This window comes from Bubalus kerabau, chromosome 1 (assembly GCF_029407905.1).
Source record: "Bubalus kerabau isolate K-KA32 ecotype Philippines breed swamp buffalo chromosome 1, PCC_UOA_SB_1v2, whole genome shotgun sequence".
Taxonomy (NCBI): Eukaryota; Metazoa; Chordata; class Mammalia; order Artiodactyla; family Bovidae; genus Bubalus; species Bubalus kerabau.
In genome coordinates, this window is record NC_073624.1 from 137,081,581 (window position 1) to 137,107,921 (window position 26,341).

At 42.6% G+C, this 26,341-nt stretch overlaps 1 long non-coding RNA gene across 1 annotated transcript; it reads left to right on the forward strand.

The window, feature by feature from the left end:
• Positions 1 to 656: 656 nt before the first annotated feature.
• LOC129658629 (uncharacterized) lies at positions 657 to 24,979 on the forward strand. Its single transcript, XR_008717466.1, has 3 exons — positions 657 to 804; positions 7,789 to 7,959; positions 22,563 to 24,979. It is a non-coding gene; the product is annotated as an uncharacterized LOC129658629 (long non-coding RNA).
• Positions 24,980 to 26,341: the final 1,362 nt, after the last annotated feature.

Genomic DNA, 26,341 nt, shown 5'->3' on the forward strand with positions numbered 1-26,341 from the left:
AGGCCGCGTTTCCTCCAGAAGTGAAGGGCTCCGCGGTGACTTCCTCTGCCCCAGGACTTTTATTTCTCAGGACAGGCTTGAGGAAAAAGCCCTGCCCTCTGAAGGAACCAGTTAAGAGAGCTAGCCGATGTCACGTGACAGTGCAGAGTAGAGCCCCTAGAGAGCACACCTTGCGGCTGCGGTCGCTCGATCCGCCTTCATCGGTCTCCGAAGTTCCTGGTTCCCCCCTTCTTTCTCGCCAGGAAATGACTCTCATTTCCTTCTACCACGCTAGTCTTCTGTCTCGACATTCTTTGAGCTCACTGGGAGACCCTCCCAGTCAGTACCACTAAAGCCTCAAACTTGCCACAAAAGGCCTCTTCTCTCCCAAGGGCTCGCCCACGTCCCGCACCACCCCTCCCTGCAGCGGGTCGCTAGGCATGCCCCGGCCCTGCCCTGCGCCTGGATGGCCAATCCGTGTGCGTCACAACGGCGCCCTGGTGGCCCCGCCCCCGGACGCCAGTCTCGGAGACCCCGCCCCCGTGTTGTCCTTCCGGCTCGCTTTTAGAAGTAGGATTGCGCCGTCTTCCGGGAGAAGAAGGTGGGGTTCGACAATAATCCGGAAGCGGGGTGGGGGCGCGGGCTTGTGGGCTGTTGTTCCCGGATGCTCGGGCACATGACCGACAGGGGGCAGGGCACACCGAGAGCCGAAGGGCTCGTGAAGGTACCGCGTGTGCCAAGGGCGGCGGGAGTTGTTTGACTCCCGCCCACAGCGCTTCTGACCACGCCCCTCCGTAGCCCGCCCCAGGGATTTTCATGGCGATGGTAAACAAGCCTCCCTTGAGTTAACTAGAACTTCACAGTCCCCGGCGTTTCGTTCTGGCAACCCACTCCAGTACTCTTGCCTGGAAAATCCCATGGGCGGAGGAGCCTGGTAGTCTGCAGTCCATGGGGTCTCGAAGAGTGGGACATGACTGAGCGACTTCACTTTCACTTTTCATTTTCATGCATTGGAGAAGGAAATGGCAACCCACTCCAGTGTTCTTGCCTGGAGAATCCCAGGGACGGGGGAGCCTGGTGGGCTTCCGACTATGGGGTCGCACAGAGTCGGACACGACTGAAGCGACTTAGCAGCAGCAGCAGGGTGTTCAGGGAACAAGGACGGCCGAGGTGTGGGATGTGAAGAAGAGCGGCAACAGGGAGACTCGGAGCCTTAAGCGAAGGGTGGGGCGGGTGGCCTGTTCGAGACCTGCACACTCGGAACAGACTGGGACCTGGAACCCCTGGTCAGAGACTGTGGAGTATCCTTGGTTCCAATGGAGGAGTCGCCAGCCCATCTAGGGAGATGGAGTCAAGGGGGCCAGAAATGGGTCGTGTTTGGGGAGAATACCTTTTTTAGGGTAGAGATTTAGGGGAGTCGTTGACTGGTCCAAATCCTAGGACCCAAGGGTACGAGAGGTCTGCGTTAGCCTGTAGGGATCAGGTGTGTAGACGTGGTTGGGAAAAAGCTCTTGTTACTTGATTTTATATCTTGCTGCTGCTGCTAAGTCGCTTCAGTCGTGTCCGACTCTGTGCGACCCCATAGTCGGAAGCCCACCAGGCTCCCCCGTCCCTGGGATTCTCCAGGCAAGAACACTGGAGTGGGTTGCCATTTCCTTCTCCAATGCATGAGAGTGAAAAGTGAAAGTGAAGTTGCTCAGTCGTGTCCGACTCCTAGCGACCCCATGGACTGCAGGCTTTGCTACTCAACTTTTCTCCTACCCATTTCCTGTTCCCTGAGGAAATAATTTCAAACTTTTGAATTTTCTTCCCCATTAGTTTTATTCCTTTTGTATCTGCATCTCTTTGTGTACTTGGTTCATCAGCTTCGCTAAATTTGAATACTTAAGTCTGAAATATTTCCTGATTGATTTCCTTTGCCTCCTGGTCACACTTGTCTGCAGCATGTGTATAGGCAGCTGTTTGCTCTTCTTTCTTTTTCTACACGTATCCTTGACTATATTTTGCACTGGTTCCATTTTTGACGGCTCATCTTGGAGTGAGTTTGAATTCAGCAGATTGTGGGAGTGGGTCCAAGGCTCTCATACTTTTATTTATTATCAAGATTTGCGTGTAGTTTATTTTTTCTCCCACTTTAAAAATATGACATGTAAGAGATCTTTTGTAAAACATACCTCAATGGTGTAAAGAATACTACTCAATCCAAATCTTAAGAAATAGAACTCAGCGTGGTTCTCTTTCTCATCAGATCTGAGCACTGGTCTTGGCGGTCATAAAGGTCATAAAGTAGTAGTAATGAGACTCTCCTCACAGTGCTTGGAGTCTGCTGTATGGCCTGTGGGCTTCTTTCAAACAAGGTTAAATTCTTTTAGAACTTGTTTCCTCCTCCCCTGTACAATGGCATAATCTCAGGCTTAAAAGTGAAATTGCCCAGTTATGCCCTACTCTTTGCTATCCCAAGGGGTGTAGCTTACCAGGCCCCTCCGTCCAAGGGATTTTCCAGGCAAGAGTACTGGAGTGGGTTGCCATTTTCTTCTCCAGGGGATCTTTCTAACCCAGGGATGGAACCTGGGTCTCCTTTGTTGCAGTCAGGCAGATGCTTTACTGTCTGGGCCACCAGGGAAGCCCAACAGTAGGTGAAGCTTTGTTGTTCAGTTGCTCAGTCGTGTTGTTCTCTTTGCGATCCCATGGACTGCAGCATTCCAGGCTTCTCTGTCCATTGCCATCTCCCATCTCATTTCCATTGAGTCGGTGATGCCATCCAACCATCTCATCTACTGCTGTCCCCTTCTCCTCCTGCCTTCTATCTTTCACAGTATCAGAATCTTTTCTAACGAGTCAGCTCTTCCCATTAGGTGGCCAAAGTACTGGAGCTTCAGTTTCAACATCAGTCCTTTTAATGAACATTTAGGATTGATTTCCTTTTAAGATTGACTGGTTGGATCTCCTTGCAGTCCAAGGGACTCTCAAGAGTCTTCTCCAACACCACAGTTCAAAAGCACCAATTCTTTGGCGCTTAGCCTTCTTTATAGTCTACCTCTCACATCCAAACGTGTCTACTGGAAAAACCGTAGCTTTGATTATATACAGCTTTGTTGGCAAAGTAATATCTCTGCTTTTTAATATGCTCTCTAGATTTGCCATAGCTTTTATTCCAAGGAGCAAGCGTCTTAATTTTGTGGCTGCAATTACCATCTGCAGTAATTTTTTTAGCCCAAGAAAATAAAGTCTCTCCCTGTTTCCATTGTTTCCCCATCTGTTTGCCATGAAGTGATGGGACCAGATGCCATTATCTTAGTTTTCTGACTGTTGAGTTTTAAGCCAGCTTTTTCACTCTCTTTCACTTTGATCAAGAGACTCTTTCGTTCCTCTTAGCTTTCTGCCATAAGGGTGGTGTCATCTGCATAATTATTGCTATTTCTCCCCGCAGTCTAGATTCCAGCTTGTTGATACAGTGATTGCTGACTAATATTTCTGTATTTGGGAGAGATTTCTCATAAGTTCTCTTGCCTCTTGATTGAGAGTGATCCTTTATTCTAAATTATGTTACCAGTAAAAATGTATTTGTCCGTTATTGTGGATCTACAGAGGATCTTCTATAGGAAGAGAACTAAGAGATAATAGATTCTTTTATTTTGTTTTGTTTGCTAATGTTGGTACCTAGCATATCAGTAACCAGTAGAAGATGCCTGGATGTAAAAAAAAAAGAACGAGAACGCCACATTTATCTTAAGACACTTTGTGTGATCCCAGTCTTCCCAGCTCCCCCATCACTATCTTGAATTTTGTGTTTGTTAATTGCTTGCTTTTCTTTATAATTTGACTAAAATTGTATCCCATAGAAAAATGTATTTAATAGTTTTGCATGTCTTTGGATTCTATATCTGTTGTTTTCATACTCCATTTTCTTCCATGCCTTTCTTTGGTTAATTGGCCTTGTCTGTTGTCTTCACAGGATTATGAAGACCAAGCATAAAGCTATAGTATTTTTTGCTGTTTTATAGCATTCCATTTAGTAAGTGGGCAACAACTTATTTCCCCACTATTCTTTTAAAGGAGTTATAGATTGTTTTCAGTTTTCTGTATTATAAACAGTGATGCTTTGAATTAGTACCTATTTTCTGGTCTGGGGCAATGTTTCCTCCTCTTCCATTTTCTGAGAGAGATTGTTTAAACTTGGTTTTAATTCTTCTCTAAATATCTGATATAGCTTTTCCAGGGAAACCATCTGGTCTGGAGATTTGGGGGAAAGTTTTAAACTTATGAATTCAATTTTTTGATAGTTACAGAACTGTTCAAATTATTTCATACTAGAGGAGCTGTGGTAATAACTTTTTGAGGAATTTGATCTAAGTTGACAAATTTACGTGAGTAGAGTTCTTTATAGTGTTCTCATAAAACAACCTTTGAGGTTATTTTGCCAAAATTGAAATATTTTCAGTCATTATTTCTTCTAATACTTTCCAGTCTCACATTCTTTCTCTTTTCCTTCTGAGACTCCCATGATGTGATCATTAGATCTTTTGTTATATTCCCACAGGTTCTGGAGGCATTTTTCATTTTTTGATGCTCTGTTTTCATTCCTGTTCAGATTGGATAACTTATATTGTTCTTTATTCAAGTTTTCTGACTTTCCCCCATCTACTGGGTCCATTCTGGTTTTGAGCCCATCTAGTGAGTTTTTAATTTTGGTAGTTATATTTTTCAGTTCTAGAATTTCTCCTTGGTTCTTTAAATCTTCTGTTTCTTTGCTAAGTTGTACTTTTCCACTTACTTAAAACATGTTCATAATTGCTCACTGAAGCATTTTTGTGATGGCTGCTCTAAATTCCTTGTCAGATATTCCAAATATTGTTCCAAATATTGGTGTTTCTGTCTTTTAGTTTTTTTTTTTTTCCTGGCCACACCATGGGGCTTTTGGGATCTTAGTTTCCTGAGCAGGAATCAGACCAGAGCCCTTCGCAGTGAAAATGTGGAGTCCTAAGCATTGGACCACCAGGGAATTTCTTCTGGTTTTCTTTTCTCATTTAAGTGGGAATTTTCCTGGTATTGGTATGATGCTTATTTTTTTTTAATCCTGGATATTTTCATCATTTTCTTGAGACTGTGGCTCTTATCCAAATCTCTTTTTAGCAGGTGTTCTCTGACACCATACTGGCTAAGGAAAGGGAGATGCTACCTCCTTACTGCCAGGTAGGGTGGAAGTCTAGGTTGCCCACTAGGCTTCTGTTGACTAACTGGGGCTGGGGAATGGGAGAGGTACCTCATTCTAGTGGACTGGGGTGGCTGTCCGGTTCCCTACCGGACCTTCAGTGACAGTGGCTTGGCTGCGAGAATGAGATGTGTGTGTTTCAGCCTGGTGAGGGGAAGTCTGAGCTTCCTGTTTGGCCTTGACTGATATGGGTGGCAGGGGTGGCACACTTATTTTCTGTGGAGTTTGGTTGAAGTAGGGTGGTTATTGCCTGCAAGTTTTGTCTTGCAAGGCTGCCCCTTTCTTTATCCTTTGGCTCAGAAGAGCAAGCTTCTCTTAGTACCCACTGACATTTTCAGATGGCTGGCTTCTCAGACACCCAATGTAGAATATATGAGGCAAAAAGAAAACTCAGGAACCCTATGTCATGTCATTTCTTGAGTCCCAAGATAATTTCTTGGTCTGGTTTCTCTTCACCTTTCAGTTTTGTTAAGTTTATCTCTATAATTTCAGTATGTTTAGCCATATTTAATGGGAGGAATATGAAGATATCTTCTTTATCTTATCCTGAACTGGAAGCTTTGCCTTTATTTTTGAAAGGTATTTTTGCTCTCTTTGAAATTATTTGACATTTTTTTCTTTTAGGACTTTAAAGATGTCATTCCACAGTGTTCTCTTTTGTATTGTCTCCTGTGAGAAATCTGATGTTATCCTTTATATGTTCTTTCTTTAACATGTCTTTTTCTGGCTGATTTAAGACTAAATACACTTGATCTGAGCCAAAAGGCCGAGAAATGATTAAGATTTTTTAAAAAATCACTTGTTTTGAGCAATTTGATTCTGATGTTATTTGGTGTCATTTCCTTTATGTTTCTTTAGTGTAGGATTCATTGAGTTTTTTGGAACTTTAGGTTTATAGTTTTTTTTTAAGTGTGGAAAGTTTTAGGCCATCATTTTGTTACTGAACAAAGTTTGTGTGTCTTATGGACAGTGAGGCCAAACAAACCAAAATGGTGGAGTTTGGAGTAGAGAAGGGTTTATTGCAGGGCAAAGCAAAGAGAACTTGTCGCTCATGCTCAAAATCCCCTTCCTCCATTGTTTTGGTGGAGAAGTTTTTCTTAAATTTGTTTATTTATTAAAATTTTTCACTGCACTGGGTGTCTGTTGCTGCTCAGGCTCTCGCTAGTTGTGGTGAGCGGTGGCTACTCTTCGTTGTGTGGCTTCTTATTGTAGTGGCCTCTCTTGTTGTGGAGCACAGGCTGTAGTTGTGTGTGCTTCAGTAGTTGTGGTGTGTGGGCTCAGTAGTTGTGGCTTGAGGGCTCTAGAGCTCTGGCTCAGTAGTTGCAGTACACAGGCTTAGTTGCTCCATGGCATGTTGCTTCCCAGACCTGGGGTCGAACCCATGTCCCCTCATTGGCAGGTGGAGTCTTAACCATTAGACCATCAGGGAAGCCTGAGAAGTTTTTATAAGCTAAATTTGAGATGAAGGCTTCGGGTGTATGACTTCCTTTTGATAGGTTGATGGTGAGCTAGTGTAACCAAAATTCAGCCCCTGTACACTGGTACCAAATTGCACCTTGGAGGTGGAGTTTTGGGTGAAGTATGAATAGCTATGGGGTTCCCAGGTGGCCCTAGTGGTAAAGAATCCACCTGCCAGTGCAGGAGCCACAGGAGATGCAGTTTCAGTCCCTGGGTTAAGAAGATCCCCTGGAGGAGGGCATGGCAACCCACTCCAGTATTCTTGTTTGAAAAATCCCATGTACAGAGGAGCCTGGCAGGCTGTAGTCCAGTGGATCACAAAAAGTTAGACATGACTGAGCACACATACATGCAGCCATGAATAGCTATGTTGTTTTGCCAGGCAAAGGGGGCCACAGTAGGCAAATGCCCTTCAAACTATGTCCCAACCTAGAGGAGGTAGAGAGGAGTTTTTATACTAATGATCAGCATGTGGCCATTCTTCTGACTGTTTATTGGTGAGGTAAGTGGGAGTCAGCAACATCAATCTTCTGGTTCCAACCAGTCTGGGATCTGCATGCTTGAGTTCAGCATATGGACTCAAACTCAAAAACCCGGCCAAAACCCTGCTTGGGAGTCGAACCCAGGCAAAACCCATAGTCTTCCAACTGAGATCACAGACTTGGTTTCAGGACGTAATGAAGTTACGGTTCTTGCTGTCTCATCACAGAAAAAATTCAGTGAGAGACATAGTGATAGGTAAGAAGTGGATTTATTCAGAGAAACACACTCCACAGAGTGTGGGTCATTGCAGAGGATGAGTGCAGTGGCCTTGAAATGTGTGGTTAGCTTTTATGGCCTGGGTAATTTCATAAGCTAGTGAGTGGGAGGATTGTTCCAACTATTTTTGGGACGGGGTGAAGATTTCCAGGAATTGGGCCGCTGCGCACTTTTTGGTCTTTTGACAGCTGACCTTGGAACTGTCAGGGTGCCTCTGGGTGTGTCATTTAGCTTGCTGATTGAGGATCAAGGTCTAGTCATCAAAGTTGACTTGTCTGCCATCTTGAACTCATTTGATTCTAATCAGTTTATGTTGTATCCTCTAGGCTATGTCATTCTTTCAAAGGTTGTGCCCTGCCCCCTTCCCTCCTGTTTCACAGCTACTGAGCCCACTTGCTGCAACTGCTGAAGCCCATGTGCCTAGAGCCTGTGCTCTGCAACAAGGGAAGCCATCACGCATTGCAACTAGAGAATAGCCCCCACTTGCTGCAACTACAGAAAGCCCACATGCAGCAACGAAGACTCACCACAGCCAAAAAACAAATAAATGAGTAAGTTAAAAAAAAAGCAATTTAATGAAGCATCAGCAGGCTCGTAGAAGACATATTCTATTTTTAGGTTTAAGACGCTTCTTAATACATGAATGGAGATTGGGATTATCTACCAGGAGTAGAGCCAATACCAGGTAGATCTGTAGCCAGTCATGACTAAATAAGTGATTTTTGACAGATTTATCCTTTAGACCATTTGGCCTTTGTAGATATTTTGATTGTCATGACTAGGGGCAGTACTACTGGTATTCAGTGGACGGAGGACAAGAATCCTGCTAAACGTACATTTTGTAGGATAGTTACCAAACCAAAAAAATTATCTGGTCCCAAATGTCAATTATGCTGCTGTTGAGAAGCTTAAATCCTGTGTTACCTGAAAACTGGGTTTGCCTCTTGAGGGGTGTCGAGCCAAAAGACACATCCAAGCCAAAGATCAGGAGAAGGAGGGATTTATTACTTGCAGCAGGTGTAGAGAACACAGGGAACCTTTCTCAAAGCAGTGTCTCCCTGAACAGCAAAATTGGGGAAGTTTTAAGCTAAGGATACATGAATATTCATGAAGTGATTTGAACAAGTAAATTCAGCATAGAATAGGGGCAGAGGTTGATAGAGTCCAAACTTTGAACTTGTGAGGGTTAGAAAAGGTCAATATCATCATTCCTTTGGTTCCAGTTGATCTAGTGGTTGAGACCTTGAGGAGGGCTTAAATTATGTAAAACAGTTAAAGAAAGTGCCTCAGGCTAATCTTTGTCTTTGAAAGAGAACTGGGAGTCTTTACAACTGACTTCCCTGGGTGGCTCAGACTGTAAGTAGTCTCCCTGCAATGCAGGAGACCTGGGTTTGATCTCTGTGTCAGGAAGGTCCCTTGGAGAAGGAAATGGTAAACCACTCCAATAGTCTTGCCTGAAGAATCCCCATGGACAGAGGAGTCTGGCAGGCTAGTCTATGGGGTCACAAAGAGTCGGACTGAGTGACTAAGAATTTCACTTTACAACTGATTTACTGTCTTTGCTATTGTTATCTCTCTGGCCTGATAACGGTTTATTCTTTTGTTCCCTTAGGATTATTATTACTGAGACCTGATGAAGGGCAAGCATTGTGACCAGGCTTAGATTCCAAAATGGCTTCGGCCAAAAAATTGCTTGTCTTATGTTAATTAAGTCCTGCCTAGTTCTCTTTCTCCTGAGACTACCTACCCAATTTGCTTACAACTGGACTAACAAAAGATCTTGGAATAAAGAGAAGAGTAATTGCTGGCAAGGCTTAAGAGAGAGTCAAAGTAGTTCTGGGCTTCCCTGGTGGCTCAGTCGGTAAAGAATCCTCCTGCCATGCGGGAGTCCTGGGTTCAGTCCCTGGGTTGGGAAGATCCCCTGGAGAAGGGAATGGCTACCCACTCTAGTATTCTGGCCTGGAGAATTCCATGGACTGTATAGTCCTTTGGGGTCGCAAAGAGTGGGATATGACTGAGTGACTTTAACTCCCTAGATCAGATCAGATCAGATCAGTCGCTCAGTTGTGTCCGACTCTTTGCGACCCTATGAATCGCAGCACGCCAGGCCTCCCTGTCCATCACCAACTCCAGGAGTTCACTCAAACTCACGTCCAGTGAGTCGGTGATGCCATCCAGCCATCTCATCCTCTGTCGTCCCCTTCTCCTCTTGCCCCCAATCCCTCCCAGCATCAGAGTCTTTTCCAATGAGTCAGCTCTTCGCACAAGGTGGCCAAAGTACTGGAGTTTCAGCTTTAGCATCATTCCTTCCAAAGAAATCCCAGGGCTGATCTCCTTCAGAATGGACTGGTTGGATCTCCTTGCAGTCCAAGGGACTCTCAAGAGTCTTCTCCAACACCACAGTTCAAAGCCATCAATTCTTCAGTGCTCAGCCTTCTTCACAGTCCAACTCTCACATCCATACATGACCACAGGAATAACCATAGCCTTGACTAGACGAACCTTTGTTGGCAAAGTAATGTCTCTGCTTTTCAGTATGCTATCTAGGTTGGTCATAACTTTCCTTCCAAGGAGTAAGCGTCTTTTAATTTCATGGCTGCAGTCACCATCTGCAGTGATTTTGGAGCCCAGAAAAATAAAGTCTGACACTGTTTCCACTGTTTCCCCATCTATTTCCCATGAAGTGATGGGACCGGATGCCATGATCTTCATTTTCTGAATGTTGAGCTTTAAGCCAACTTTTTCACTCTCCACTTTCACTTTCATCAAGAGGCTTTTTAGTTCCTCTTCACTTTCTGCCATAAGGGTGGTGTCATCTGCGTATCTGAGGTTATTGATATTTCTCCCGGCAATCTTGATTCCAGCTTGTGTTTCTTCCAGTCCAGCATTTCTCATGATGTACTCTGCATATAAGTTAAATAAGCAGGGTGACAATATACGGCCTTGACGAACTCCTTTTCCTATTTGGAACCAGTCTTTTGTTCCATGTCCAGTTCTAACTGTTGCTTCCTGACCTGCATACAAATTTCTCAAGAGGCAGATCAGGTGGTCTGGTATTCCCATCTCTTTCAGAATTTTCCACAGTTTATTGTGATCCGCACAGTCAAAGGCTTTGGCATAGTCAATAAAGCAGAAATAGATGTTTTTCTGGAACTCTCTTGCTTTTTCCATGATCCAGCGGATGTTGGCAATTTGATCTCTGGTTCCTCTGCCTTTTCTAAAACCAGCTTGAACATCAGGAAGTTCACGGTTCACATATTGCTGAAGCCTGGCTTGGAGAATTTTGAGCATTACTTTACTAGTGTGTGAGATGAGTGCAATTGTGCGGTAGTTTGAGCATTCTTTGGCATTGCCTTTCTTTGGGATTGGAATGAAAACTGACCTTTTCCAGTCCTGTGGCCACTGCTGAGTTTTCTAAATTTGCTGGCATATTGAGTGCAGCACTTTCACAGCATCATCTTTCAGGATTTGAAATAGCTCAACTGGAATTCCATCACCTCCACTAGCTTTGTTGGTAGTGATGCTTTCTAAGGCCCACTTGACTTCACATTCCAGGATGTCTGGCTCTAGGTCAGTGATCACACTATCGTGATTATCTGGGTCGTGAAGATCTTTTTTGTACAGTTCTTCTGTGTATTCTTGCCATCTCTTCTTAATATCTTGTGCTTCTGTTAGGTCCATACCATTTCTGTCGTTTATCGAGCCAATCTTTGCATGAAATGTTCCTTTGGTATCTCTGATTTTCTTGAAGAGATCTCTAGTCTTTCCCATTCTGTTATTTTCCTCTATTTCTTTGCATTGATCGCTGAAGAAGGCTTTCTTATCTCTTCTTGCTATTCTTTGGAACTCTGCATTCTAAATCATTTTGCAGGGGGAGTTGCTACCATTAGCAATACCCACACCAACACCAAAAGAAATACTAAGCTGTTGTGTCAAGAGAAGGATTAAGGTGGTGCTAGTGGTAAAGGGTCCACCTGCCAATGCAGGAGGCACAAGAGATTTGGGTTCAATCTCTGGGTCAGGAAGATCCCCTCGAGGAAGAAACAGCAACACACCCTAGTATTCTTCCCTGGAGAATTCTATGGACAGAGGAACCTGGCGGACTACAGTTCATAGGGTCTCAAAGAATCAGGCACAGCTGAAGTGGCTTAGCGTGCATGCACACGCCTTCCACGGCTAAGGAATGTACAAGTGCTTCATAAGCATTATACACAAGCTGTGTATATTAGTGCTAAACATTAGTGCTATATTCAGTGCACTACACAGGGCACCAGCGACCTCCAGTTTAAATTACTGTCACGTGTTTAATTAATTGTGGAATTTGGCTTTGAGCCCAAATCCTAGTCCCATTTTTTATCACTATACTATAAATCGTAACAAGAGACAAGAGTGAGAGAAATAATAGCGAAGGCACAAAAAGAGAATAGAAGAGTAATAGAGAAGTAGAAAACAAAATTAGTTTTTAGCAGACTTGAGATTTGGGACAGTAAGCTAAAAGAAATACTACTGTGAAAAAAGGCAGATGAGCCCAGGGGCAATTGTTGTTAATAAATAACTATTCCCCTGTTTTTTTCTTTTTTGTCACCACACTTGTGGGTTAGTATTCTAGGCCTGGAACTATCTATGGTGGAGATAATACCATTTACTTAAAACAGTTGGCTCAGTGCCTTGCAAATAATAGCACTTCTCCATTGGAAGGCGTCATAGGTACTGGCCATGGTTATCAGTTAATGTATTTGTGCTTAAGTTCTATGAGGACTGCTGATGGGATATTTTTATAAACCTTGCAGATAGTTACTTATCAGATGACTAATACTCTCAGTTCAACAGTAAACTCTGTAGCTTTCATTTTTTATATTCCTTGTCTACTGAGAGAGAATGCTGTTTTCAGAGAAATGTTGGGTGTACTTTAGAATCACCTAGGAAACTTTTTTTTTTTAATATTTATTATTTACTTAATTAGTTTTTTGGTCACACCAGATCTTAGTTGTAGCTTTCGGGGTGCTGTATCTTTAGTTGTATGTGGGATCTAGTTCCTTGACTAGGAATTGAACCCAGGCCCCCTGCGTTAGGAGTGCACTGGCTTAGCCACTCAGAGAAGGCAATGGCACCCCACTCCAGTACTCTTGCCTGGAAAATCCCATGGACGCAGGAGCCTGGTAGGCTGCAGTCCATGGGGTCGCTAAGAGTTGGACATGACTGAGCGACTTCACTTTCACTCTTCACTTTCATGCATTGGAGAATCCCAATTTCTTGCCTGGAGAATCCCAGGGATGGGGGAGCCTGGTGGGCTGCTGTCTGTGGGGTCTCACAGAGTTGGACATGACTGAAGCAACTTAGCAGCAGCAGCAGGCTTAGCCACTGGGCCACCAAGGAAGTCCCCACCTGGGGAACTTTAAAAACGATGATGTTTCTGCTCATCCCAAACCAATTAAAGAGCAGCCTTTACAAACAGGACCGAAAGAAGGGGTACTCCAGATTTTTTACTTCTGTTTTTTAATTTTGACATTCATATTTTAAAATTGATATCTAAAATTTTATAAATTTAAAGAATTTTGAAGTATTCAATTTCTGGTATTTGTAAATATTGACTTAAAAGATAAAAGTCACCTCACTTCTTTAAATGTGAATAATAAGTTGTAATAACCTTAGTGTAATATGTGATAAACTTCTTATCATTGGGACGTTTCTCATCATTCTTTTCTGTTCTACTCTCTCCATAGAATTTTATCCCACTAATATACATTCATGCTTTAATGTCTTTATCACCCTTTGAGAAGGAAATGGCAGCCCACTCCAGTAGTTTTGCTTGGGAAATTCCATGGACAGAGGAGCCTAGTAGGCTAGAGTCCATGGGATTGCAGAGTTGGACATGACTGAGCAACTTCATTTTGTACTTTGTACTTTATAATTCTTTGGAGCAAAGATATGTATATAAATTTGGATTAAACTTTTAAGATTTCCTCTGTCCACAGGCTTTAAGTACTTAAAATTTCTGGATTGTGGGATCTTTATAGTACTTGTTAAAACACAGTTAATACAAGCAGTATACATATATTAAAGCTTTAAGCCCACAAAACCTAAATTTCCATCAATAGGTGAGACAATAAACTAAATATGGTATGTTTATACAATGGAATGCACATCAGTAAAAAAGAAGTACTTATATTAATATATACATTAGTATGAATGAACTTCAAAAGCATCATCCTGATTGAAAGAAGCCAGACATAAAAGAGTATGTACTCCATGATTATGTTTATTTAAAAATCCTAGAAAATGCAAACCAACTCTATGGTGACAAAAAGCAGGCTGATAGTTGCTTGGGACTAGCAGTGGAGGGAGGCATGGACTGCAAAGGAATGGGAAATAGACTTCCCTGGTGTTCCAATGGTTAAGACTCCCAAGTTTCCAATGCAGGGGGCATGGGTTCAATTCCTGGTTGGAGAACTAAAATCCCACATGCTGTACAGTGTGGCCAAAAAAAAGAGGGTGGGTGCTTACAGGATGATGGAAATGTTCTGGAACTTGAGTATAGTAGTGAGGTCACAGGTGTCATCATTTATCAAAATTCATTGAATTGTACAGTTTAAATTATACATCAATAAGGTGGACAAGAATATATTCCAAGTTTTTATAAGTAGTGAAATGTACAGCTTTATTGGCAATATGCAGAAGAATAAGTTCAGTTGCTCAGTTGTGTCTGACTCTTTGTGACCCCATGGACTGCATTACGCCAGGCTTCCCTGTCCATCACCAACTCCTGGAGCTTGCTCAAACTCATGTCTATCAAGTTGGTGATGCCATCCAATTGTCTCATCCTCTGTTGTCCCCTTCTCCTCCTGCCTTCAATCTTTCCCAGCATCAGGGTCTTTTCCAGTGAGTCAGTTCTTCATATCAGATGGCCAAAGTATTGCAGTTTCAGCTTCAGCATCAGTCCTTCCAATGAATATTCAGGACTGATTTCCTTTAGGATTGATCGGTTGGATCTCCTTGCAATCCATGGGACTCTCAAGAGTCTTCTCCAACATCACAGTTCAAAAGCATCAATTCTTCAGTGCTCAGCTTTCTTTATAGTCCAACTCTCACATCCATACATGACTACTGGAAAAACCGTGGCTTTGACTAGATGGACTTCTGTTGGCAAAGTAATGTCTCTCTGCTTTTTAATATACTGTCTAGGTTGGACTTCCCTGGTGGCTTAGACGGTAAAGCGTCTGCCTACAACTTGGGAGACCCAGGTTCAATCCCTGGGTTGGGAAGATCCCCTGGAAAAGAAAATGGCAACCTACTCCAATGTTCTTGCCTGAAGAATCCCATGGATGGAGGAGCCTGGTGGGCTACAGTCCATGGGGTCACAGAGTCAGACACGACTGAGCGACTTCACTCACTCACTAGGTTGGTCATAGCTTTTCTTCCAAAGAGCAAGTATCTTTTAATTTCATGGCTGCAGTCACCATCTGCAGTGATTTTTGGAGCCCCCAAAAATAAAGTCAGCCACTGTTTCCCCATCTATTTGCCATGAAGTGATGGGACTGGATGCCATGATCTTAGTTTTTTGAATGTTGAGTTTTAAGCCAGCTTTTTCACTCTCCTCTTTCACTTTCATCAAGAGGCTCTTTAGAGTCTCTTCACTTTTTGCCATTAGGGTGGTGTTATCTGCGTATCTGAGGTTATTGATATTTCTCTGGGAATTCTTGATTCCAGCTTGCACTTCATCTAGGCTAGCATTTTACATGATGTACTCTGAATGTATGTTAAATAAGCAGGGTGACAATATACAGCCTTGACGTACTCCTTTCCCAATTTGGAACCAGTTTGTTGTTCCATGTCCAGTTCTACTGTTGCTTCTTGACCTGCATACAGATTTCTCAGGAGGCAGGTCCGGTGGTCTGGTATTCCCATCTCTTGAAGAATTTTCCACAGTTTGTTGTAATCTACACAGTCAAAGGTTTTGGCATAGTCAATAAAGCAGAAGTAGATGTTTCTCTGGAATTCTCTTGCTTTTTCTATAATCCAACATATGTTGGCAATTTGATCTCTGGTTCCTCTGCCTTTTCTAAATCCAGCTTGAACATCTGGAAGTTCATGGTTCACATACTGTTGAAGCCTTGCTTGGAGAATTTTGAGCATTACTTTGCTAGTGTGTGAGATGAGTACAATTGTGCGGTAGTTTGAACATTCTTTGGCATTGCCCTTCTTTGGGATTGGAATGAAAACTGACCTTTTCCAGTCCTGTGGCCACTGCTGAGTTTTCCAAATTTGCTGGCATAATGACGGCAGCACTTTCACAGCATCATCTTTCAGGATTTGGAATAGCTCAACTGGAATTCCATCACCTCCACTAGCTTTGTTTGTAGTGATGCTTCCTAAGGCCCACTTGACTTCACATTCCAGGATGTCTGGCTCTAGGTGAGTGATCACACCATCGTGGTTATCTGGGTCCTGAAGATCTTTTTTGTATAGTTCCTCTGTGTTTTCTTGCCCCCTCTTAATATCTTCTGCTTCTGTTAGGTCTATACCATTTCTGTCTTTTATTGAGCCCATCTTTGCATGAAATCTTCCCTTGATATCTTTGATTTTCTTAAAGAGATCTCTAGTCTTTTCCATTCTGTTATTTTCCTCTATTTCTTTGCATTGATCACTGAAGGCTTTTATATCTCTCCTTGCTGTTCTTTGGAACTCTGCGTTCAAATGGGTATATGGTTTCCAGAGGAATAAGTCCCTTTTCAAAGTAGTAAAAGTCTCTTATTTTTTGAACCAAAGTTAATAGGCTACTTTTAATAGGTAGATTCACCTCTTCTCCTCCCCCATTTCATTTTCTGATCTCATTTCCTGTTGTACGCCAACTCTTCTCATTTTACTCATGTTGCACCCACCAGGCAATATGTCTACTTCTAGAGCATGCTTCCCTTCTCTGAGTCTTTTCTCAAATGTCATCTCTTCAATGATACCCATCCTGAACACCTTCTAAACTGGCAATTTCCATCCCCACATTCCCATCTTTTTTATGGCTTTTTATTTTTCTTTATTCTGTAGACATTAACTCCGTTGAAAAACTATATAATTTACTCATTATGTTTAGTATTTATTGCCATATAAACTCCAGGAAGGCAGCAGTCTTTATTTTGTTCTCTGTTGTACCTAGAGTGTGCCTGGCTCTTGCGCAGTCCCCCAAAAGTGTTGAATAAAAGAATGAATTAAAGTAGACTTAAAACTGAAGACTGGGGACTTGTCTGGTAGTCCAGTGGTTAAGACTCCGTGCTTGTAATGCAGGGGGCACTGGTTCGATCTCTGGTTGGGAAACTAGGATCCTATATGCCATGAGGCCAAAAAAAGCACCTCTGTGCTTGTGGTGATAGGCAACTCTGCCAGTATACCAAAAATCATTGAACTGCACAAGAATAGTAAGTGAATTATATGCTATCTAAATTAGAACACAATTAAAAAGAAAAAAGGTTAAGAACTAGAAATTATGAAACTGAAGGCTTTCAAATTAGTATATATTTGGGTCAATAGAATCCCTGCTTATAAACATTTTAAACCCTTATTGGGATTTCTATGAGGGTACTATGTCTGAAACAAACAAACAAAAAACCCAAACAACCTTCAGTTCAAAGAGGTCAGCTCGGTGCTTTTGAGATAAAACAAGCAGGTTATAAATACCATGGAATTCAGGAGTACTCAGTGTATTTTTTTTATATATTTTTGTTTTGTTTTGTTTTTTAGGAGTACTCAGTATAAACATCTGATGAACCAATACAGGGTCTTGGATATGAAGCGGAATTCCCTAAAACTCAGCACTGACCCTTCTTCCTCACAATGAGAGTACCAGACTTAGGAGGAAAAGTAAATTTGAGGGAAAATAAGTTTAGGATGGTTGAATAGATATGTTGAGTTGCCCAGCCTGAAGTAAAATACCATTATCTGGGGGAACAAAATTCCCAGAAGCTCTAAATAGATGGTTCTTCATATAAACCGAAAGAGCAGGGACTTCCCTGGGGGTCCAGTGATGAAGAATCCAGGCTTCTAATGCAAGGGGCATGGGTCTGATCCCTGATCAGAGAACTAAGATCCTACATGCTGTGCCAAAAAAATGAAAAAAAACAAAAACAAAAAACACAAAACACTGAAAGAGCAGACCAGGTGTGAAGCAGGATAGGGGACATCTCTGAAGTAGAGGGGGTGGGGCCAAGGATATTGAACTTCCTGTGGGGCTTCTGTTACATTCCAGCTCCTTCCTTGTATAACACAAGAGCTTTGTGCTTTCAGTCAAGATACTGAAACCTACTTTCTCAGAGCTTTTATTAATTTCCCAAACCAAAGGAACCTCCACCTTTGACACAAAAGAGTCATAGCTTAGGTAGATTTCTAGACTACATATGCTAAGCACTGAAGCCCTATAAATGGACATGATGTCAATAATGGGTCAGGAGAAACTGTCCCAGCTGTGGGGTTATTGTCAGCTTTAAAGGGCCTAGTGAACTCTGGAATAGATCAAGTAGACAATAGTCTCTAGGAAGTCAAACCCAATAGCCCAATTAAGGGTGGGGTGCAGGTGAAATATACAGTATTCAGAGGCAATGGAGATAGCAGGCAATACTCAGAGACAGGTAGATGCAACAGCAATGCCACGGGAAGCCATTTCCTAGATATTGAGGGCAAAGACTGGGCAGTGTGTCAAGAAGGGTGGAGTGATAGCAAGGACTCCCAGTTCCAGCAGCAGCTATCAAGACACTCTGATGGAATATTACTCAGCCATAAAAAGGAATGAAATTGGGTCATTGTGGAGATGTGGGTGGACCTAGAATCTGTCATACAGAGTGAAGTAAGTCAGAAAGAGAAACAGACATTGCATATTAACACATAAATATGGACTCTAGAAAAATGGTACAGAGAAGCCCATTTCAAGGGCAGGAATAGAGACCAAGATGTAGAGAAGAGAGTTGTGTACACCATCAGGGGAGGCAGGAAGGGGACAGTGGGACAAACTGAAAGAGTGCTAATTGCTAAGTCGCTTCAGTCGTGTCCGACCCTGTGTGACCCCATAGACGGCAGCCCACCAGGCTCCCCCGTCCCTGGGATTCTCCAGGCGAGAACACTGGAGGGGGTTGCCATTTCCTTCTCCAATGCATGAAAGTGAAAAGTGAAAGTGAAGTCGCTCAGTCGTGTCTGACCCTCAGCAACCCCATGGACTGCAGCCTTGTAGGCTCCTCCATCTATGGGATTTTCCAGGCAAGAGTACTGGAGTGGGGTGCCATTGCCTTCTCCGAAACTGGAAGAGTAGGGTTGACATAACTACACTACCATGTGTAGAACAGATAGCTAGTGGGAACCTGATGTATAGCACAGGGGGCTCAGCTTGGTGCTCTTTGATGACCTAGAGGAGTGGGATGGGCAGTGGGGAGAGGTGGGAGAGAGGTCCAAGAAGGAGGGGATATATATACAGATACAGCTGATTTACTTCATTGTATAGCAGAAACAACACAATACTATAAAGCTCCATGTCCTCCCCTTCCCCCCAAAAAAAGACACTGTGTAGTTGCAGGCGCTGTCTTGGAGCCCTCTAATATGTAGGGAAAATTCTGAGAGCGCTGGGGTGGCCACTGAGTGTTCCTATTTTCAGATCATTTACTCTTGAAATTAGATAGTATGGGGAGATTTGAATTCACGATGGATTTCATTTAGGGTCAGAAGTCTAACTTTTACAACAATATTGAGAGTCAGCATGGCATTGTGAGACTAGCACTTACCTTATAGTCTTGTTTGAAGATTAAATTAGTTATAAAGCATTTAGAATAGTACTTTACATCGTGAGTGCTACTTATCAGGCATAGTGTCTTATAATAGAATTTTTGAAAATGCAATGCCTATGTTCTCATTTAGTATTTAATATTATATTTTCCTGAATAAAATATAAATTTAGCAAGTTCAGATGGTGAATAATCTGCCTGCAATTCAGGAGACACAGGTTTGATTCATGGGTCAGGAAGATCCCCTGGAGAAGGGAATGGCTACCCACTCCAGTATTCTTGCCTGAAGAATTCCATGAACAGAGGAGCCTGGCGGGCTATAGTCCATGGGGTCAAAAAGAGTCGGACACAACTGAGCACTAACTTTTTAATTGTGGTTGAGTCCAGGAATATTGATGGTTTTGAAAAATATTACAAGAAATTTCCTGGCAGTCCAGTGGTTAGGACTGTACACTTTCCTTACTGCTGAGGGCAAAGGTTTGATCCCTGGTCAAGGAACTAAGATCTTGAAAGCCACAAGGCATGGCCAAACATAAATAAATAAATTGAAAAATATTATAGAGCTGATGAAAAGAATGATGAATAGTGGTATAAGAAAAATGTATATATGTTACGTATGTATTTACACTTCTGTTTTATGTGAATCACATCTAAGGATAGTGAAAGAAATTGTTTGTATCTAAAGATAACAAAAGGCTTTTTTTAAGTCAAAAACAAATGGCAAAAGACAACTAATGATGAAAAAGACTTCAAGAAAAGATAATTGACAATAATGAAGCTACAATACTCGTGTTATATACATGAACTACAGTATATATAATACATAGAAGTGTATAAATGATCATTTAAGGGAGTATTTATCTCATAGGTTCACTGAGAAAAAAACTGTCACCATCTAAATTATTGTTTAGTCATTAAGTTGTGTTCGACTCTTGTGACCCTGTGGACTGTAGGCCGCCAGGCTCCTCTCCATGGGATTTTCCAGGCAAGAATACTGGATTGAGTTGCTATTTCCTTCTGCAGGGGATCTTTCCAATCCAGGGATCAAATCATCATTTTCCTGCATAGCAGATGGTCTCCTGCGTTGCAGGCAGACTCTACCACTGAGTCACCAGGGAAGCCCCACCATCTAAATAGAAGTAGGCGAAACATCCTTTAGCCATAAACTGGGCAACCAATTGTTTTGTGCTCATAGATCCAACTTTCCATCTGTGAATAACTCTGGATGACCAGCAATTACCTCTGTTGCATTTCCATTACACTTACTATAAAATGATATAGATAACCTCAAGCTCAAAAGAACGAAAATATGAACAGTTGTGGAAGGGCTTGCTTCCATGAGCAAGTTTTTCAGTGAACAGTAGCCACATTTTAGGGCTCTTTTGAGCTTGAACTTGAGACCAGATGATGTGTCTGGATTGCCCTCTCATAGATCCTCATGGATTCAACTCTGAAGCCTTTAGTTCATCCCAGATGCTACTTCTGCATTGCAGGAAGATTCTTTACCACTGAGTTACCAGGGAAGCCCAGAGCAGGAAGTAAATTCCCCTACCTGCCTCTCGAATTTGCAATGAGCCTGCTGCTGCTGCTAAGTCGCTTCAGTCGTGTACAACTCTGTGCGACCCCATAGACGGCAGCCCACCAGGCTCCCCCGTCCCTGGGATTCTCTAGGCATGAATACTGGAGTGGGTTGCCATTTCCTTCTCCAATGCATGAAAGTGAAAAGTCAAAGTGAAGTCGCTCAGTCGTGTCCGACTCTTAGCGACCTCATGGACTGCAGCCTACCAGGGTCCTCCATCCATGGGATTTTCCAGGCAAGAGTACTGGAGTGGGGTGCCATTGCCTTCTCCGGCAATGAACCTAAAACTGTTCTAAAATAGAAAGTCTATTTAAAAAACAAAAATCTCTACTAATTCCAGGTTCAACTCCATATCTACTGAGTCACAATCTCTAAGGGAAGATCCCTTAAATTTTCATTTTCAGCAAGTAACTGATGACTCCTATTCCCACTTAATATGTAATCTGCTTCACTAGAGGACACTGATGTGCAGCTTCCTCCACTGAGGCTGCCCAGTTCAGGAAAGCTCAGTCCCCAGCTGGCCAAGAGGCCAAAGGCATCAGACGTGGACAACAAATCCTTCCTTCTAGCAAATGCTCTTCCTCTCTCCCTTACATTAGCCTTGAAGGTGGTGTAATACACATGTTGTTCTGCAGCTTGATTTTTTGTTGTTGTTATTGTTTTGCATTTAGCAATATATCCAGACATAGAGAACTTTTTTTTTGAAGACTTCCCTGGTGGTCCAGTGGTTAAGAATCCACCTGCTGTTGCAGGGGGCACAGATCTGATCCCTGGTCCAGGAAGAACCCACATGCTGTAGGGCAACTAAGCCTGTCTGCACAACTACTGAGCCCACGCTGTAAAGCTTGTGCTCCACAAGAGAAGCCACTGCAATGTGCCATGAGCAGCATGGAGACTGCAACAAAGAGTAGCTCCTGCTTGCCAAAACTAGAGAAAGCCCTCACCTGGCAACAAATACCCAGCGCAGCCAAATGTAAAAATTAAAAGACCATACTGTATTTCACTATATGGCTGTACCATAACTTTTAAAATATGTTCCCTAACTTTGGTTCCTAAACATTTGCCATTACAAAAAGTGCTTCCATAAGTAATCTTGAACAGGCACGTATGTACATATATCATTTTGCACCTCTGAATATGTCTAGAGGATGAACTCATCCAAGTGGAATATGCTGGATTAGATAGAGGTTTATGCATTTGCGTTTTCCATCTGTGGCCCCAAGTTGCCCTCTTGAGGGCAGTACCCATTACATACCCATGAGTAATATGTGTTTTCCTACTTTGTTTTTTTTTAAACATTTTATTTTGTATTGGGGTATAGCCGATTAACAACCTTGTGACAGTTTCAGGTGAACAGCGAGTGTCCTACGTTATTTTTTAATGGCTGCATGTTATTCTGTAGGAGGAATTACCATCATTTGTTTAATCTGTCTGCTGTTTGTGAACACTGAAATTGTTTCTCTACCCCACATTTCTTTTGCTCTCAAAGCCACACTGTTCGACTGTCCTATGACTTAACTACCCAGCATGAGGGATTTGGCCATCTTGGGAGGATCCTTGTGGTTGACTTATTATTGTTTTGATTATCATAACAACAGGCCTACACATTCTCTTTTTCTAAGTGTGTCTCCATCTATGAGCTCACTTCTGTGGCTAGACCTCACCTCTAGCCTCTGGGAATTTTCTTCTGTGAACCCAGCAGGATGAGATCCCGTAAGTCAAATTCCAAAGCTTTGAAGCAGATCAGCAGAGCAGGGCCCCCTAATGACTGATTACACACAGCTCTGACCCCACACAGCCTTGATCTTGTTGTTTTCTACAGCCTTTCATCCCTGCAACCTGAAGATGAGTCCATCTCCTGCCCAGTGGGAGAGCAAAAATAGTGGAGTGGGAAGAGCGATGATGCATGTCCCCTGGGCTATGCCTAGGGGAACACTCTGATCTCTGCAGTGACTTATTTGCAAATGCCTTTCTCTTCATCCCAGAGGACCCAAGAGACAAGTGAGAATGGGGACAGCTCTGGCACCTGAAAACTGATGATTTGATTGCATGAAGCAATACACGAAGTGGTTTCTGCTGAGCATCTCCAGCTTGTAGTGTTTTGGTACTGCTCTAGCCTCAAACTTGGATGGTTTCATACTGTTTGTGAAAGAGTTCCCAAATATTTAGCGGTTCTCAGAGATGGTGGTCTTGGGGTGGAGACAGTTCTTAGAAAAGAGTGCTACAGTTCCAACCATGATGGCCTTTTCTCATTAATCTCCTTGTTTTCTCTATCCTATATTTGGTTAGAAATCAGAGTGAAATCAAAATGCTATTAGAAATTATTTTGGCCAGACACACACGATTTAGCAGATGATACCACTCTAATGGCAGAAAGCAAAGAGTATCTAAAGAGCTTCTTGATGAGGGTGAAAGAGAAGAGTGAAAAAGCTGGCTTAAAAACAGCATTAAAAAAACTTAATGGCATCCAGTTCCATCACTTCATAGCAAATAGATGGGGGAAACGTGGAAACAGTGACAAATTTTATTTTCATGGGCTCCAAAATCACTGTGGATGACTGTAGCCATGAAATTAAAAGAAGCTTGATCCTTGGAAGGAAAGCTATGACAAACCTAGACAGCATATTAAAAAGCAGAGACATCACTTTGCTGACAAAGGTCTATCTAGTCAAAGCTATGGTTTATCCAGTAGTCATGTACAGATTTGAGAGCTGGACCATAGAAAAGGCTGAACACTGAAGAAATGATGCTTTTGAACTGTGGTTTTGGAGAAAACTCTTGAGAGTCCCTTGGACATTAAGGATATCAAACCAGTCAACCCTAAAGGAAATCGGTCCTGAAAATTAATTGGAAGAACCGATGCTGAAACTGAAGCTCAAATACTTTGGCCACCTGATGCAAAGAGCCAACTTATTGGAAATGACCCTGATGCTGGGAATATTTGAGGGCAGGAGGAAAAGGGGACAACGAGTATGAGATGGTTGGATGTCCAACTTAATGGACATGAGTTTGAGCAAACTCAGGGAGATAATGAAGGACAGGGAAGCCTGGTGTGCTGCAGTCCATGCAGTTGCAGAGTCAGACACCACTTAGCGACTGAATAACAACAGCTAAAGAATAACCAAGAAAGTCATATACTCAAGCAAGGTTAGCAAAGGAAAACAGAGTAACACTTGGTTAATGAATTTGCTTTTGATCCCTAATCCCAATGCAGACAACTCACATGAAGTTGACTATAAAGAGGAGGCTTGCTCCCACCAATAAACCCATCCAAAGATCCCAAGCCATAGTTTTGGTGTACCTCGAAATGACCATAGGAAAGAAGAGGGAAAGAAAGGAAATGACTACAGGTTACTTTCTGGTGAACATGGACCCTGCACCTTACCACTTTAGCAGCTTGGAAGGAAGACAAAAGAGACCTCCCTGGTGGTCCAGTGGTTAAGACTCTGCACTCCCAGTGCAGGGGAATGGCTTCCATCCCAACTGGGTAACTAAGAGCCCACTTTTTTTTAAAGAGCCATACTTCTATATAGGGATGCACTACTGGGGAAAAGCCTGTTCCAAGCAGGGAGAAGGTAAGGGCACCGAGGCACAAATATCCTTGATATGACCAAGGGACAGCCTCTAATCCTTGGATTTTATTATTTAATCCATGATTCTGGCAGGTGTTTTGGGTTGATAGCTGTGGCTTTAATAATTTTAAACATAGTAGCTTTCACTTTTTGGTTGTACTGAGCAAGAGTTTCATATAAGAACTTTGTTTTGCTGATACACTTATTTCTCCTTGGCATACGAAATTCTGAACATCAGTGATGTCATTTTTCTCCTAACCAACTGTGGTGGTGGTATGTTTGGGGCAGACCTTGCAAAGATAGATAACCAAGAAAATCAAATTAACAATAATGGCAATAAATTAATGCTTTATTGGAAGTCGTCTCTTGGATCCATAATTTATGTAAATGATTTAGTTTTTTGCTTTCTTTTTTGTGAATGTGTGAGATTTATATTAGTTTTCTTTATTATTTTTTTTTTGGCCATGCTGGTGTGGGATCTTAGTTCCCTGACCAGTGATCGAACCCACGTCTCTGCATTAGAAGCCTGGAGTCCTAACCACTAAACTGCCAGGGAAGTCCCAGTGTAAATGATTTATAATTTAATTGATCATCTGCTTTCCTGATCATTACATGAACCACAAAGAATACTTACCCTCACTCTGTTACGGAGGGAACAATAACCCATATCCAGAGGTCTGAGTAGTATCTTGGCAAAACTTGATCTGCATGTCAATTGGCCTAATCATTTGTAAGTAGTCTTAGCGTCCAGTTCAGTGAATTTTCCCCAGGTTCCATAAAGTTCGGATCGCCATAGCTGTTCACGCTGGCTAGATGCATTGTTTGAAGTTCTGTTTCAGCGTTTCTTAAACGTAGTTTATTTCACAAACACTAGAGGGCAGCATTTGATAGGGATTTCAGAAAGACCCAACGCTCCACGTCAAACCCGCCTCAATGCTCCGTTGGGCTAGGTTTTTCTCCCTTCTTTTCTGGTTCCACTTCTGTTTTCAAGCCAGGAAATGCCTTTCCCTGTGGCTTTCACTGCCCACCGCCCTCTTCGTCAAGGAACACAGCTAGCTGGCTGGGGTTTATAGTGGATTAGTGCTCAGTATCCCCTTCCCCCTCCTTTGGGGACGTTGGTCTGTACCACACAGCCTGGAATGCCAAAACCCTTATCTTCCAATTCCCTTAGAGTTAAGATTCCAAATGTCATTTAAGTTTGTCCAGTCAGATGCTCCTGTGGGACATTTGGGAGACAGGTGTGTATGTAGAGAGGCACTGTTGTTGCCTCTTACCTGCAGGCAATCGGTGCGGAGAGGCTGGGCTTCCTGGGGTAGCATCACCATGTCTAGTTACTAGCTTCATGGGGGTTGCCTTGTGAGGTCTGAACATGCAGTGTGCTGCTGATGCCAGTCTAGCAGTGTGACTGAAGGCGACAGCAGCAGCCGTGGGCCGTTGTGATACCCAGACTGCTGTTTAGGCTCGAAGTTTCTACAGCTAACAGTTCCAGGGTACTTTCTAATTGTAGCTTCTTGATTTTATGTGGTTCCTTGGCAGGACCGTTCTGTCATCTGGGAGCCATTTCTGGAGGCCCTGCCTCAAATATGCTTCTCCAGATCTTCCAGCATTTTCTCTTTCATCCATTTTTTATTTAACACCTGTATACATGTAGTAGTTTCAGAATTGTCTATCCATACATGGTTTATGTACACCTGGCTTTAGACTTGCAGTTTCTACTCACTGCCAAAGTTACTTAGGTCAGCTTTCTTTTGCCCTGTACTCTTCAGTGAGCTTTATCATTCATTTTATTTATTTGAAATTGAAGTATAGTTGGTTTATGATGTTGTGTGAGTTTCTGGTGTACGGTATAGTGATTCAGCCATATGTGTTATATATATATGTGTGTGTGTGTGCGTGTGTGTGTGTGTGTATTCTTTTTCAGATTCTTTTCCATTACAGGTTACTGAATATAGTTTCCTGTGTTACACAGTAGGTCCTTGCTGTTTATCTAATTTCTGTATAGTAGTGTGTATCTGTTAATCCCAAACTC